Consider the following 14,260-nt stretch of genomic DNA (forward strand, 5'->3'; position numbering starts at 1 on the left):
TGGGGTTCGTTCCTATAGGTGTGGCCAAAGAAAGGGGTCGATTGATCACCGTTTGTCTCACGACAATAACGTCAAACTCTAGTCGACCAACCGTTATCGATTTACGTTAATCAACTGACGTGGATCAAATAATTAAATATTTGACGATATTCCATTAATGAGATTTATTATGTTAACGCACTATTGTGGAGGACACTAACTCCAACAATCTCCCACTTGTCCGACACAAGGTGTGCGCTACCAATTCTCTTGTCCGTTTTAATCTCCCACTCAATGCAAGGTGTCTTTCAGGCCGCACTTGTACACGAACATATCGCGAGTGGTTTTCTCGATCGGGAGTGTGACTACCTGACTGGAAAAATCTCTCACAGATTACTTCCGAGCGTGGCCACGCATTTGTAGTCATTAACTCCTCGAGTGGCCTTGAGATATAGTTACCCAACGTGGGTGGACAATTCCTGTATGCTCTATTTATCCTATTGCACAATACAACTCACCATGACCTAGTAAATGCCTTTTTGGCCTCCTTTCACGGCACGACCTAGGACAAAAACCAAAGTCACTCGGAAACTGCACTTGCTCAGATAATAATCTCCAGTCAAAAGAATCTACTCATTAGAACATCTTAGAGATCCCCGCCACGACCAGGCGTCTATAATAGAACTTAGGGACTCTCAAAATGGTCACTGTCCGGCAAAGTGTCACCCACTCTGCCTATGTAATCGACCAGTCATCACATATGACCTTATGGTGTTGAACAACCATCAATCGACTTACAATCTAGTCACTCCGAGACGTCACCTCATTAAGTGATTATGGACAAAATACAATGTTCATCTTATTCACTTGAATAGTGTTCAACATTGTCTTCACAACTTATTCAGGTAAACAAGGTATTAATAATTTAGTCACACTAAATAAAAGATTCATAAAAGAAATGAATGCGAAAACAATGAATGTTATTATATACTTCCTCCATTCAACTCCACTCTACCATCTTTCCTTTTTCATCCATTCAACTCCACTCTACCTATTTCCTAAAAAGGAATGTCAAATGACCATTTTGTCCTCGTACCCCATTACTTATTTACAATATTTGCCACTCATACCCCACTACTTCTACATCAAACTCCACCCTTTTCTACTCATACCCCACTTAATTACATTATACCCCATTATTTATTTACAATATTTTCCACTCAACCCCACCCTTCTTAATATTTGTGCAAAATACAAATAGGTAGAGTGGAGTTGAATGGAGGAAGTATATACACTATCCAATTATTACATATCCTTAATCTAAAGAAAATATGGTACTCGTCTCAATCCCATAGCGACGACATGACCATCATGCTTAGCCTTTGATAAAGGCTTGGTTAAAGGATCAGCAATATTATCATCTGTCCCAACCTTACAAATGTCAATTTCCTTCCTTTCCACATAATCTCTAATTACATGGTATTTCCTTTCAATGTGTCTAGATTTGTTACTAGACTTAGGCTCTTTGGCTTGAAAAATAGCTCCACTGTTATCACAATATAGAGTGATAGGATCTTTGGCGGAATGGACTACTCCTAGCCCCTTCATGAATTGCCTAATCCAAACAGCTTCCTTCGCAGCCTCAGACGCTGCAAGGTACTCAGAATCCGCGGTAACGCTTTGCTTGAAGCTCTTCCAGCAAACAGCTCCTCCATTTAGCATAAACACACAGCCGAATTGGGATTTCATGTCATCCCGATCGGTTTGGAAACTTGCGTCCGTGTAACCTCTTACACGCAACTCAGTTTCTCCTCCAAACACTAAGAACGAATCCTTAGTCCTTCTTAAATACTTAAGGATGTTCTTTACGGCTATCCAATGACTCTCACCAGGCTTGGCTTGATAACGACTTGTCATGCTCAAGGCATACGCAACGTCGGGACGAGTGCAAATCATAGCATACATGATAGACCCAACATCGGAAGCATAAGGGACGGTCTTCATGTGTTCAATTTCCTTTGGGGTGGAGGGAGACTGTGACTTGCTCAAAGTAATCCCTTGGCCCATAGGTAGAAATCCTCTCTTGGAGTCTTTCATATTGAACCGGTCAAGAACTTTGTCAATATAAGCTTCTTGACTCAATGCTAGTATCCTCTTGGACCTATCCCTATAGATCCGGATACCCAAGATTCGTTGTGCCTCTCCCAAGTCCTTCATTTGGAAGTGTTTCCCTAGCCACTCCTTAACGGAAGTGAGTGATGGAACATCATTCCCAATGAGTAATATGTCATCCACGTATAGGACAAGAAATGCAACCTTACTCCCACTAAACTTCATGTATAAACACAGTTCTTCCACACTTCTAGTGAAACTATATTGTTTAATAACATGATCAAAGCGATGATTCCAACTCCTAGATGCTTGCTTAAGATCATAAATGGACTTCTTGAGCTTACACACCTTCTTAGGGTTAGATGTATCCACAAAACCTTCAGGTTGTATCATGTACACCTCTTCTTCTAGAATCCCATTCAAGAAGACGGTTTTGACATCCATTTGCCAAATCTCATAATCATGAAATGCGGCAACCACTAAGATTATCCTAATGAACCGAAGCATAGCGACTGGAGCGAATGTTTCGTCATAGTGTAAACCATGAACTTGGGTGAAACCTTTTGCCACCAATCTAGCTTTGTAAACATCCACATGTTTACCCACGCCGAGCTTAATTTTATATATCCATTTACACTGAAGGGGTCGCACTCCCTCAGGTAAATCCACCAAGTCCCATACTTGGTTCTCGTACATGGAATCCATTTCGGACCGCATGGCTTCTAGCCAAAGCGAGGAGTAGAGACTAGATATGGCCGATTTGTAGGTGGTGGGTTCATCACTTCCAAAAGTAACAAAACACCATCCTCTTCGATGTTACCAAGGTAGCGGTCAGGTGGATTAGAAATCCTACTTGACTTTCTGGGAACAATTACTGTTTCAGAGGAAGAAGGAATGCTATCCTCCACGTTCTCCTCTACCTCATTCTCGGTTTGTGACTCTCGAACTTCTTCAAGTTCAAATTTTCTCCCACTTTGTCTCCTAGAAATAAACTCCTTTTCTAGGAAGACAACATCACGAGCCACAAACACTTTGTTCTCGTGTTTATTGTAGAAGTAATAGCCACGTGTTTCCCTTGGATATCCTACAAAAAGACATTTGTCAGACCTGGGTGCAAGCTTATTGTCAGACTTGATCTTAACGTACGCTTCGCAACCCCAAATACACATGAATGACAAATGAGGGACTTTCCCTCTCGATATCGCATATGGAGTCTTATCGACCGCTTTAGTCGGGCTTCGATTTAGTGAAAATACTGCAGACAAGAGGGCAAAACCCCAAAATGAACTAGGAAGCACAGTTAGACTCATCATAGACCGAACTATATCAAGTAAAGTTTGGTTTCTCCTTTCGGCCACACCATTTAATTGCGGTGTGCCAGGAGGAGTCCATTGTGATACTATACCACAATCTTTTAGGTGTGAATCAAATTCAATATTTAAATACTCACCACCACGGTCGGATCGTAAGGTCTTTATCTTTTTATCCAATTGGTTCTCTACTTCATTTTGGAACTCTTTGAACTTGTCAAAGGTTTTACTCTTATTCTTCATTAAATAGACATACCCATATCTACTTAAGTAATGAAGTAGTGAAAACCTCCTATAACTGTGATGGTTAATGGTCCACACACATCTGTATGTATGAGAGCCAAAACCTCACTAGATCGTGTCCCTTTTCCCGCAAAAAGGTGCACGAGTCATCTTGCCTAGAAGGCAAGACTCGCATGTACCATAAGATTCGAAACCAAATGGTTTGAGCACTTTTGATGAAGTAAGTCTCTTAATGCGTCTTTCGTTCATGTGGCCTAAACGACAATGCCAAAGGTAGGATTCGTTTGGATCACCCGTTTTGAGCTTTTTAGTTTCCACATGATAAACGTCATTAACATCATTTAAAACATAAATGCCTCCAATTGAAATGGCCTTGCCATAAACCACATCATTAAAAGAAAAAGTACAACATTTGTCCTTAATCATAAAACAAAAGCCTTCCGCGGAAATGGAGATGATGTTCTTAGTTAAAGTTGGTACAAAATAACACTTATTTAAATACAACTCTAAACCATTAGCTAAAGTGAGCACATAGGTCCCCACGAAAACGGCGGCTACTCTAGCTCCATTGCCCATGCGGAGATCCACATCACCTTTTGCTAGTGCTTGCACGTCCCTTAAACCCTGCAAATGATTACAAAGGTGAGAGCCACATCCGGTATCAAGTACCCAAGTGGAAGTACAAGCATAATTAACGTCTATCACATAGAGAGAGGAAATCATACCAATAGGCGTCACACACCCTTCCTTGAGATCCTCCAAATATTTGGGACAACTCCTCCTATAATGCCCCTTTCCATTACAATGGAAACATTCGGCCTCGGAGAGCTTGACACTTTTTGCCTTGGGATTGCCATTCTCAACGGCTTTCCTCTTTCCCTTGTCATGTTTCTTTGACGATTTCTTGAATTGGGACTTTTCTTTCCCTTTTCCTTTCTTTACTCCAAGGGACATGTTCTTTAACTTCATGTTTAAAACATCTCCCTTTTCACTCCCACTAGCTTCCATATCCCTCTCCGCTTGGGTGAGGAGTGCATGAATTTCATGGTAACTCTTATCCATGTCATTCATGTTATAGTTTACCCTAAAGTGGGCAAACTTGGTGGGGAGTGAGTGGAGGATACGATCCACCACAAGAGTCTTAGGAATCTTACACCCTAGACGCTCTAGGATGTCAACATATTCGACTATTTTGAGTACATGAGGACCAACCTTTTTGCCCCTCTCAAGCTTAGCTTCAAAGAAGCGTGCCGCCGCATCGTATTGACGGACTTTAGGTGTTTGTGAAAACATAGTGATCATACGAGTGAAAATCTCGTATGCATTTAAAGAAATGCATGATAGCTTGAGCTTTGGCGACATCGACCATATCAACACATTCTTAATATCATTCGACATCCTCACATGGTCATCATAGGCGGTCCGCACCGCCGATGAAGCCCTTGCACCGGGCTCGATAGGAGGAGCATCGGTCAAGTAAGTGAGCACATTGTCGGACAACGCGGCACTTTTGATGTTGGATTCCCATTCAAGAAAGTTACTACCGTCATCTTTTAAAATACATTTGTCCATTACGGACCTTAGCCATGAATCTTTGCCTAGTGAAGTAGTCGATGAAGTTGATGAAGTTGCCATTGCGAATTAAAATGCTACACCAAAAAGGAAAAATTAACATTCATTGTTTTAAAAATTACTTGTAAAAACATGTTTAGCAAGTTTTAGCATTTATATAATGACCTCCCACTAAATTATATAAATGATTCAAAGACCCAAATTTTAAACAAAAAAGAGCATCTCTTGGGCGAAACATCCCATAATTGCGTAAATTCGGCAAGTCACGTTGACTAATTCTACCTCTAGAACTCTTGGTCGACGAATTTCCTTAAATCCATCTACTAGCCCCGTAACACAAGGCCGTCTTATATCCCGTTGAGTCCAACCAATTTTAGCGTGTGATAACCGTTTACCACCCTACTTACCCAAGGTAAAAAGAGAACACCCCGCTTGGGCGAGCGTGGCTCTAATGAACAAGAGATTCATAGGTGTTACTAATTGGTAAGGCTAATCTCAATTTTAGTTATGTGAGAGATCTTGTCAATTTAGTCATAAATTCCTTATAAGTGAATTAATTCGGTGAATGTAAATGACGTGAATTGCCAACCGCGAAAATAAAATGCATGTGAATGGCGATTTTGGCATGCGCGAAAATAAAACAAGCAAACATGTAAGCATATGAATAAATCTTAGTATGACCACCTAGTTAATAAAAACTAGTCTATTACATTTCGGAAACCAACTCCTTGGTCCCTTGCCTCTTCATTCCATAAGTGGCTCTTCCTTGTGGGATTTGGAACACCTTCCAAAAATAGACTCCGTCTCGATGTAATCCGTCTTTTGGAAACGCCGGTAAAAATAACTATTACAATTTAATTACATAGCTATTCCTATTATACATTAATTAATAAAATAAATAAAACTATTAATTAATTACAAACCGACGATACGAGATCGTATTTAATTACAAACAAATCGATATTCCCATTCATTTCAGGTAATAACGATTAAAATTAAATAGGCCATACTAGGTACAACAGGATAAATACTTTAAATAAATGACAATCATTCATTCAACTTAAATAAATATGCTTAAAATGCTGTAAAATGATGCCAAAATCGCCCTATCTATCATTCGTTGGTATCCATCTCGGTTTTGTGGATTCAATCGATTTTTAACATGTAAAAATCAATAATCAACTCTTAAATCTCATTTAAGTCCAAACTGTTTTGAACCTCAAAATTAGTCCGTCCTCACTAATTTTATGATAAATAATTAGTTTGATTTGGTGATATTTTGCTAATTTAATCGGTAAAATCATAAAATTTAAGTAAAAATCCAAAATAATTGAAAAATTACCCAAAAAATTGAAACAAAATTTTTTAGTATTCTGGAACACTCCCAAGAACACTAAAATGTCAGAAAAATTGCCCAAAAATTCCGGATAAATTTTATGAAGAAAAAGATCGATATTTATCGGTTTTTAACCACTAAAACCAATAAACATAAAAACAAAGTGAAAAGACATATTAAAATTCACTTTTAACATTTAAATAATATTTTTAAATGTATATAAATTTATCATGGGCAGAATCAAATGTTTCAAAATTATGATTATTTTATTTCACTTTTATCTCATAAAATCAATAAACATGCAAAATATTCGAACCAACCTTCAACTTTTTGCATACAATCAGTAGAAAACATGCATGAAATACCATAAAAAATACATGCACCGAATCAACTTTTAACTACTTTTAGTCAATTTTTAACTAAAATACGGCATTTTGACTCGGTTTTCTACCAAAAATTATTAAAAATAGCAAAATAACTTCAAAAATCACCAAACTTAACCACAAACCTATTAAGATCAGTAGGTATGCATGTCCCAAAATTTCGTGCTAAAACCTCTTCTAACACCATTTTTGAGTTTTTATAAATTATCTCATAATTCATTAAAATGCTTAAAATCAACATGCAAATTACAAGCCTAAGCTCTGATACCACTTAAAAGATCATAGATCCATATTAGACTCTCTAATAAAAATTAAATTATCTCATAATTTGTCATTTAGGTGATCTACGTAACATGCATGCTAATATGAAAGCATAAAAATGAAAGTATAAGGAAAAACAATTTTCTTACATTGATTTTGTGGTAAAAGGGGCACAAACTAGTTCACCTTACTAGCTTGTTCTTGAGCTTATACTAAATGGATGATCCTTCTTACAAATCTTCAAAGAGAAGATCTCCTTCTTGCTGCATCCAAGAACTTACCCAAAAATAATAACAAGTATTTAACTAGAAACTTGTTAATATTATACCCTTGATAATATTTTAATATTACTAACTCTCTTAGTAAATATTAATATGAATACTAACAATTTTAGTAGAGATGTGTATTATTTTTAAAGAGAGGAAGACCAAAATAATTCACATGCAAAGTGTACAAGTGAATGATAAAAAGAACAACAATTTGGTCTTTAAGGGAAGGGAAAACCGGGTGGGGTGGAGTGTTAGGTGAGGAAGAGTGTTAAATGTGTCTTATATTTTTATCTTACATCACATGCAAAATCTTATATAAGATAACTTATGGTAGTATACAAAGTAAGGTGAAATGATTATGTTCCTAATTATCCACTACTCAATATTACACGGTTCACTTGCCCATTTACGGGTCCATGTTGGTTCTTATATTTGTCGCACAAATACGTGTAATTTTATTTTAAACATCGTTTCATGTTTAAATACTTCCATAATTAAATCGTCCAAATCACTCCTAAATATACGTGTACCACTACACATATTATTTACGTACTAAAATTAATCACATTAATCAATTAGTACAATTTTAGTAAATTATTAGTTAATTAACTAAAAGCCGTCTCCCAAAATTTATTATTCAATTATCACATAATTAAATAATAACGGCCGTTCCTCGAGTTCGCAACTCGAATTCTCTCTTAAAATAATTGACTAACCTTTTAGTCTACAAATCAAGGGACTAAATAAATTGTATCTCATACAATTAATTAGTTGTCTATTGGGGTTCGTTCCTATAGGTGTGACCGAAAGGGGTCAGTTGATCACCGCCGTCTCACGACAATAACGTCAAACTCTAGTCAGCCAACCGTTATCGATTTACGTTAATCAACTGATGAGGATCAAATAATTAAATATCTGACGATATTCCATTAATGAGATTTATTATGTTAACGCACTATTGTGGAGGACACTAACTCCAACACTTCTATCTTCATCAAACTTCTTTTGTATCCTCTCGTATATATTCTCTTCTCATTTTCCACTAATAAAAGAGACTCAAATGAAAATGTAACATTAATAGTGTAATATGGTTTTAGTTTTACTTTTGAAAACAAAAATCACGTACAATCTTTGTTACCAATTCTCACTTATTCTTTCCAATTCCACTTCAAAATTTGTCCACGCTCCTACCCAATAACATCTCTAGTCATTTGAGTTACCAGACTTACCGCTTTAAACTTGCTGTTTCGAGTTGAAAACAATCAAGTCAGCGTCGCCCAATCCGAAGTCGGGTCGACACGTTCCTTTCGGATTTGGATGGTTGGATGTCCCTCTGCTTTGAGCGCTTTACCTGGACACGTAACACAGGGTCTGAGGGGGAGGGGTGTCCCGAGAGGGCCCTCTTCGATGCCTAAGTCAGCATGGTATCCTCAGATGTAAGCTGGGACCTTTGGCGTAAGGCTCGATCTCGGTCTCTCTCTCTTAGTTGCTTATGGTTAGGGCTAGGCACCGGTCCAAAACCGGACCGGACCGAAACAAGAATCGTCAAAAATCTCGGACCGGAACCGAACTGGATTATAAAAATTCCAGACCAGGACTAGACCTGAAAAATTCCGGTTCAAGACCGGACAGGACCAGAATTAATTTTTCATACCCACTTTTTCAAATTCTGGTCCATAAATCCAGACCGGTTGGACCGAATTAAATAGGCCTTCAATGTATTTTTAATTAATATTTTAAGGAAAACAATAAAATAAAAATAATTCCGGTCTTTCCGGTCCAAGACCGGACCGGAAACCGGAATCCTAAAAAATGGTGGACCGGGATCGGACCGGAATTTTGAATTCCGGTCCCGGTCTTGTAGATACCAGTCCGAACCGGTCCATTTTTCCGGTCCAGACCGGATGTTGCCCACCCCTACTTATGGTAGTCTTATTTCTAGAGAGAGAAAGTAGCTGTGTGATTGATTAGATTGAGTTGTGTTTGATGGTCGTTGATGATGTCTTCCCTTACAAGGGTCATTGTCTCTATGTAAGTGTCCCTTGGAAGGAAACCAAGGGAAGATATTTATGTGGTAGAGAATGTGTACCTTACTTTCGACCTGGCTGTTACTCGGACCTGTTTGACCTGTTGATTGGCATGCAGGTTGCGTCGGCTTGACGTGCCCCATCAATTTGCCCCAGAAAGGATAGCGTGTGAGCTAGGTGCTGGAGCGTATATCTCTTTTGATGACGGGTTAACACGGTCCTGACGTACAGACAAGTTCGTGGGAGTCTTGCCGTTTCGAATGAGATTGCGCCATATGGCGGCTTGGGGAGGTCCACCTACTCCTCGTGTAATCCCTTTATAAATGCCTTTGATAAGTGAGCTCACGGGTTGATATCTTTTGAGATTCGTTGCCGCGTTTCACTGGTTAGGGTTACATGGAACTTGGAGCGTGGAGTTATTCTGATGTCGTCATCGGGAAGGAGTACTGTGCCCGGGAGTAGGCGGTCGGCCGGATCGGAGGAGTTGGTCACCTTTCCAGTGTGTGCTCTAGTGGCGGAACCGGAGGAAGGTGAGGCGACTTCAGGGCCCATGAATCCTGAGTGGGAGCGGGTTTTGGATGCTCTCCCTGTGCCCGTGATCGAGTAAGGAAGGCATTCTAGTATCTTCTCTTTGGAGATCGCAGGTCAGCCGTGGTACAGGCCGAGGCTATGCAGATTATATTCGAGGTGGCTAAGGATGAGGACTTCGATGTAGCAGAGGCGAAGTTCGCCGAAATCGAGCTCTCTCTCTCTCTCCCCAAGGCAGCTGAGTAGCCTGTATTACTGGAGTCCTAATGTAGGAGTCTTCGTCTTTAGTATGTAACAGACTGTTCCCTATATTAGGAAGTGAGTAGCTTCTTCTATAATCTTTCTACCTTTATTCCTTTTCTTCGCGAGATAAAAATAGAGATTCTTATTCTTCCGCTTCGTGTCGTATGTTTATAAAAGGATTTGTCTTATTTCTTATTGGGAGCGCTCTCTCTTGGGGCTCCCTGAAGTTTACATTGTACTCTCTTGTTCTTGTTGAGGTTCGACGAATGCTGGTTTATGGCATACCGGCACCCCCAAATGTCATCCGTTGCTACTCAAATTTTGCGTGGCCGCTTTATCTGACCCGAGGAACTTTCTGCGTGATTTCCGGAGAATTTTGTTCCGGGACCCTGGAATCCCGAAAAACCGTGTATTATACATTTCAATTTGAGCCGTTCGGGAGGTCCCACCGGACCCAGTTTCTTTTTCTCCCGGTTTTTCTATCACGCGTCCGAGGTCATTTCAGGAGTTAACTTATTCGATTCAGCCTCAAATAACGAGCATTAAATGAGCATTAATCCATTTTTCACGATTATCCTCGTGCGATTGTCACTCGGTCAGTTGGTGACTCGTTCCCCTGTTTGTCGGGCATATTTTCACCGTTTATTGTCAGAATGCGGAGTCGAGCCCCGTCTTCTCATGAGCTGTCCGAAACGGCCGCTGCGGAGCTTAGGGCGGAGTTGTCCGACCTTAACTCGACCGGTAAGATCTTCTAAAGAGAGGTACATCGGCTTCAGTTCATGTTTCGCCGCCTGAGGGGTAGTTTACCCTTGGGACACCTGACAGTGACCTCGATCAAAATTCTGTGAACCGATATAGCTGGGAAGCTGGTCCGGAAGTATAGGGCGAAGTTGAAAGGGCGCCTGAAGTGTCGGGTCAGTCGAGGCTCGCTGGACTGATCCTCCTCTTCTGCATCAGAGGGAGGACCGGGTTCTCTGGAGCCTGCTTCCTCCCGGACGTAAGGCTGTCTTGCCACAGGGGCCTTTGGCAGAGGGAGATGTACCCTGCGGTTTTAGGCAAGCTCGAACCAATTCTTCTAACCGTCCTCCTTGTGTCTTTGCTTAGTAGGTGTATGTATTTAACATTTCCTTTGGTCGGCTAATACGTTGAATGTAGTCGTGGTTTTCTTCTTTCCCTTGGGCTTTTGGACTCGGTCAGATTTGAACCTTTGAATCTTTAGCCGTTTTTTCGCTTCCTTGTACACGTGTCACCCTCCGATTCCTTTGGGGATTCGGTGGGGTTGACTGCATTTACTCCATTTTCGACTTTCCTATATAAATAGAATAGTCATTGCCTAGGGCTTTTGCATATCCCGTTGCGCACTTCAGCGGAAATGGGTTTGACAACACAACTTCTTCTTCCTTTCTTCTTCTCTCGACTTAGACCTCCTCTGTTGATCTCCGCTCCTGGGGAGATCGGAGGGTTCTACTTTACCAAGAAAATTCCTTATAGAAAACACAAATGGCCATCATGGCCCTCGTAATGTTTCCTTATAAATATCCTATCTCTATTACTCGTCTGGTTTTCGATGGAAATTTTGCGTGACATCCGACCCATGTCGTAATGGTGTAGTCAGATGATCTACCACCCTGTTGCACGTCACTCATTGGGATGTGCGGGTTGGTGGCTGGATGATGTCTGTTACTCCGCTGATCCTTATGGTGCCTTGACGAGAGGCGTTCTTGGGAATACGTGCCTCGTCGGCGGGATCTCGTGTGGAGAACAGATTGAAGCTCCTTTAAAAGACCATCGCCGAGTTCTGCGTGGGATTGAATATCTCTTGGATGTTCATATTGTAATACCCAGATATTTAGGGACCTATAAAGGAACATTGGGATGTGTGAGAGGACCTGACAGGACGAGAGGCTCGTGAGTAAGGCATAAATGTACAAAGGACCAAGTGTAACCCATACTAGACCTAGTCGAGAGTTCATGGATCGAGTATCTGGAACTCGGCCGAGTACGGGTTGTACTCGACCGAGTGAGTGACACTCGGCCGAGTACGAGCAGTACTCGACCGAGTAAGTGGCACTCGGCACTCGACCGAGTGCAACTCGTCAGAGGACGATAACCTATGTCAGGATCTTATTATATCTAACCCCAATTCATTTTTCCTTCTCTCTCTTCAACTCCAAATCATCTCCCTTTTGCCTAAACCTCTCCTAAACCTCTCTCCCAAGATTTTTGAGCTTGAGTTTGAAGATGGTGCTTCCTTTCCTCCACCTTATTCCCGATCTACCCTTTTATAAGTCGGAATCTCACCTTTTCTATTTTTTAGTACAAACCAACTTTTGGGGTTTTTGTTATGGTTAATTAATTAGCAATTAATATGAGTAATTAGTGGGTAATAATAAGAGGTTTTTATATAATAGAAGCATATAGGATGCGTTGTGATAGTTGTTACGTAATTTATTTAAGATGATACGGTTTTATGAGGCGGGATCTTGCCTGACTCGAATTGCTTATGGAGTATGCTAAAAGGTAGGGTTTTCCTACTCAGTTTTAATAGTATGAATGTTCATATGTGATATTGTTGTGTTGTTGTTGCATCATTACATGATTATTGTGGGTAATTGTTGTTAGTATCATATATAGGAGTGTTGGGATTTCATGGTGGCATGTTAATGGGTTGTTAATGTTGGTTTCATGATATCATTTGAGTTGCATTATAACATGTTAATGTGGGAGTATATCTTGATGTATCACCTTGATTGTTGGTTTACATGAGTACATAGTATGATTGACATCCATTTCATATGAGAAAGAGAAATGTTTGATACTCGTTGTACATGTGAAAGCATCATGTTGGCTTTGTGAATTGCATATTGTGATAAATGTGATTGTGGTGGATGTTGGAGGTTGTTGGTGGAGATGTGGTGGTGATAAATGGTTTTTAAGGAGATGTAAGGCGGTTGGGAGACCGTCTTACGCATGGGTCGCCTCTTGGAGCTTCTGTAATACCCCTTCCTTTTAAGTGATCCACTCGACCGAGCGTAAGGGAACACTCGATCGAGTGCCCTACTACTCGACCGAGTAGGCTGACCGAGTGAGTTGAGCAATCCGGGACTGAGGTGATCACACTCGACCGAGTGCGGTCCGCTCGATCGAGTGCCCTGGCCACTCGACCGAGTGCACCGGGTTCAGCCCAAATTTTCTACGCGGGCCTATATTCCGTTTTGGGCTTCATATATAAGACCTATAAACAGTGTTTCCTTCATTTATAAACCCTAAAAACATTTTTGTAAACCTCTACCACTTCTCTCTACAATATAATCCTTCATCCTCAAATCTTAGATCTACACTTTGTTTGGAGAAATCTTAAAAAGGTGTTTACATATTCTTGTTCCTCATTACTTGATGAGTAATATTATGTCTTTACTTTTGTAATTTCCGTACGTTCATTTAAGACACCCAAATCCCAGATTTTGGAGGTTTTGGTAATTGGGTAGGTTTATGGTTAAGTAATGTTATTTAATATCATTTAATGATAGTAGTAATCAAAGCAATCACAATTTATTATATTAGTACATGTTGTAATAGATTATACTCCACTAATTGTAGGTGGAGACTTCATAGAGGAGGAGTTTTGACTTCCTGGCTTGTTTTGTTTGCTTTTGTGGAGACTTTGCTAGAGGTAGAATTTTCCTACTCGGTTTCAATATTATTGTTGCTTGCATGTGTTTTGGTGGATAATATGATTATTGAGTGTTCTTGATATTAATGGTGGTTAAGACATGATTAAGGTTATGACATTTTTGAGGTTACTTGATTGGTCATTATAATTGTGAGGTTAATCTTGTTGGTTATGTGATGTTGAATTTGGATGGAGTTGGAGGTGATGGATGGGTGTTGACTTAGAGAGGAGATGTTTGCGGGACATCGACCTTGCGCCTTGAGATCGCTCCTTAGATGGACCCACCCCCAAGGAGGATGTGCACATTAATGGTCCGGGTTAATG

The sequence above is a fragment of the Silene latifolia genome, chromosome Y, assembly GCF_048544455.1.
Source record: "Silene latifolia isolate original U9 population chromosome Y, ASM4854445v1, whole genome shotgun sequence".
Taxonomy (NCBI): domain Eukaryota; kingdom Viridiplantae; phylum Streptophyta; class Magnoliopsida; order Caryophyllales; family Caryophyllaceae; genus Silene; species Silene latifolia.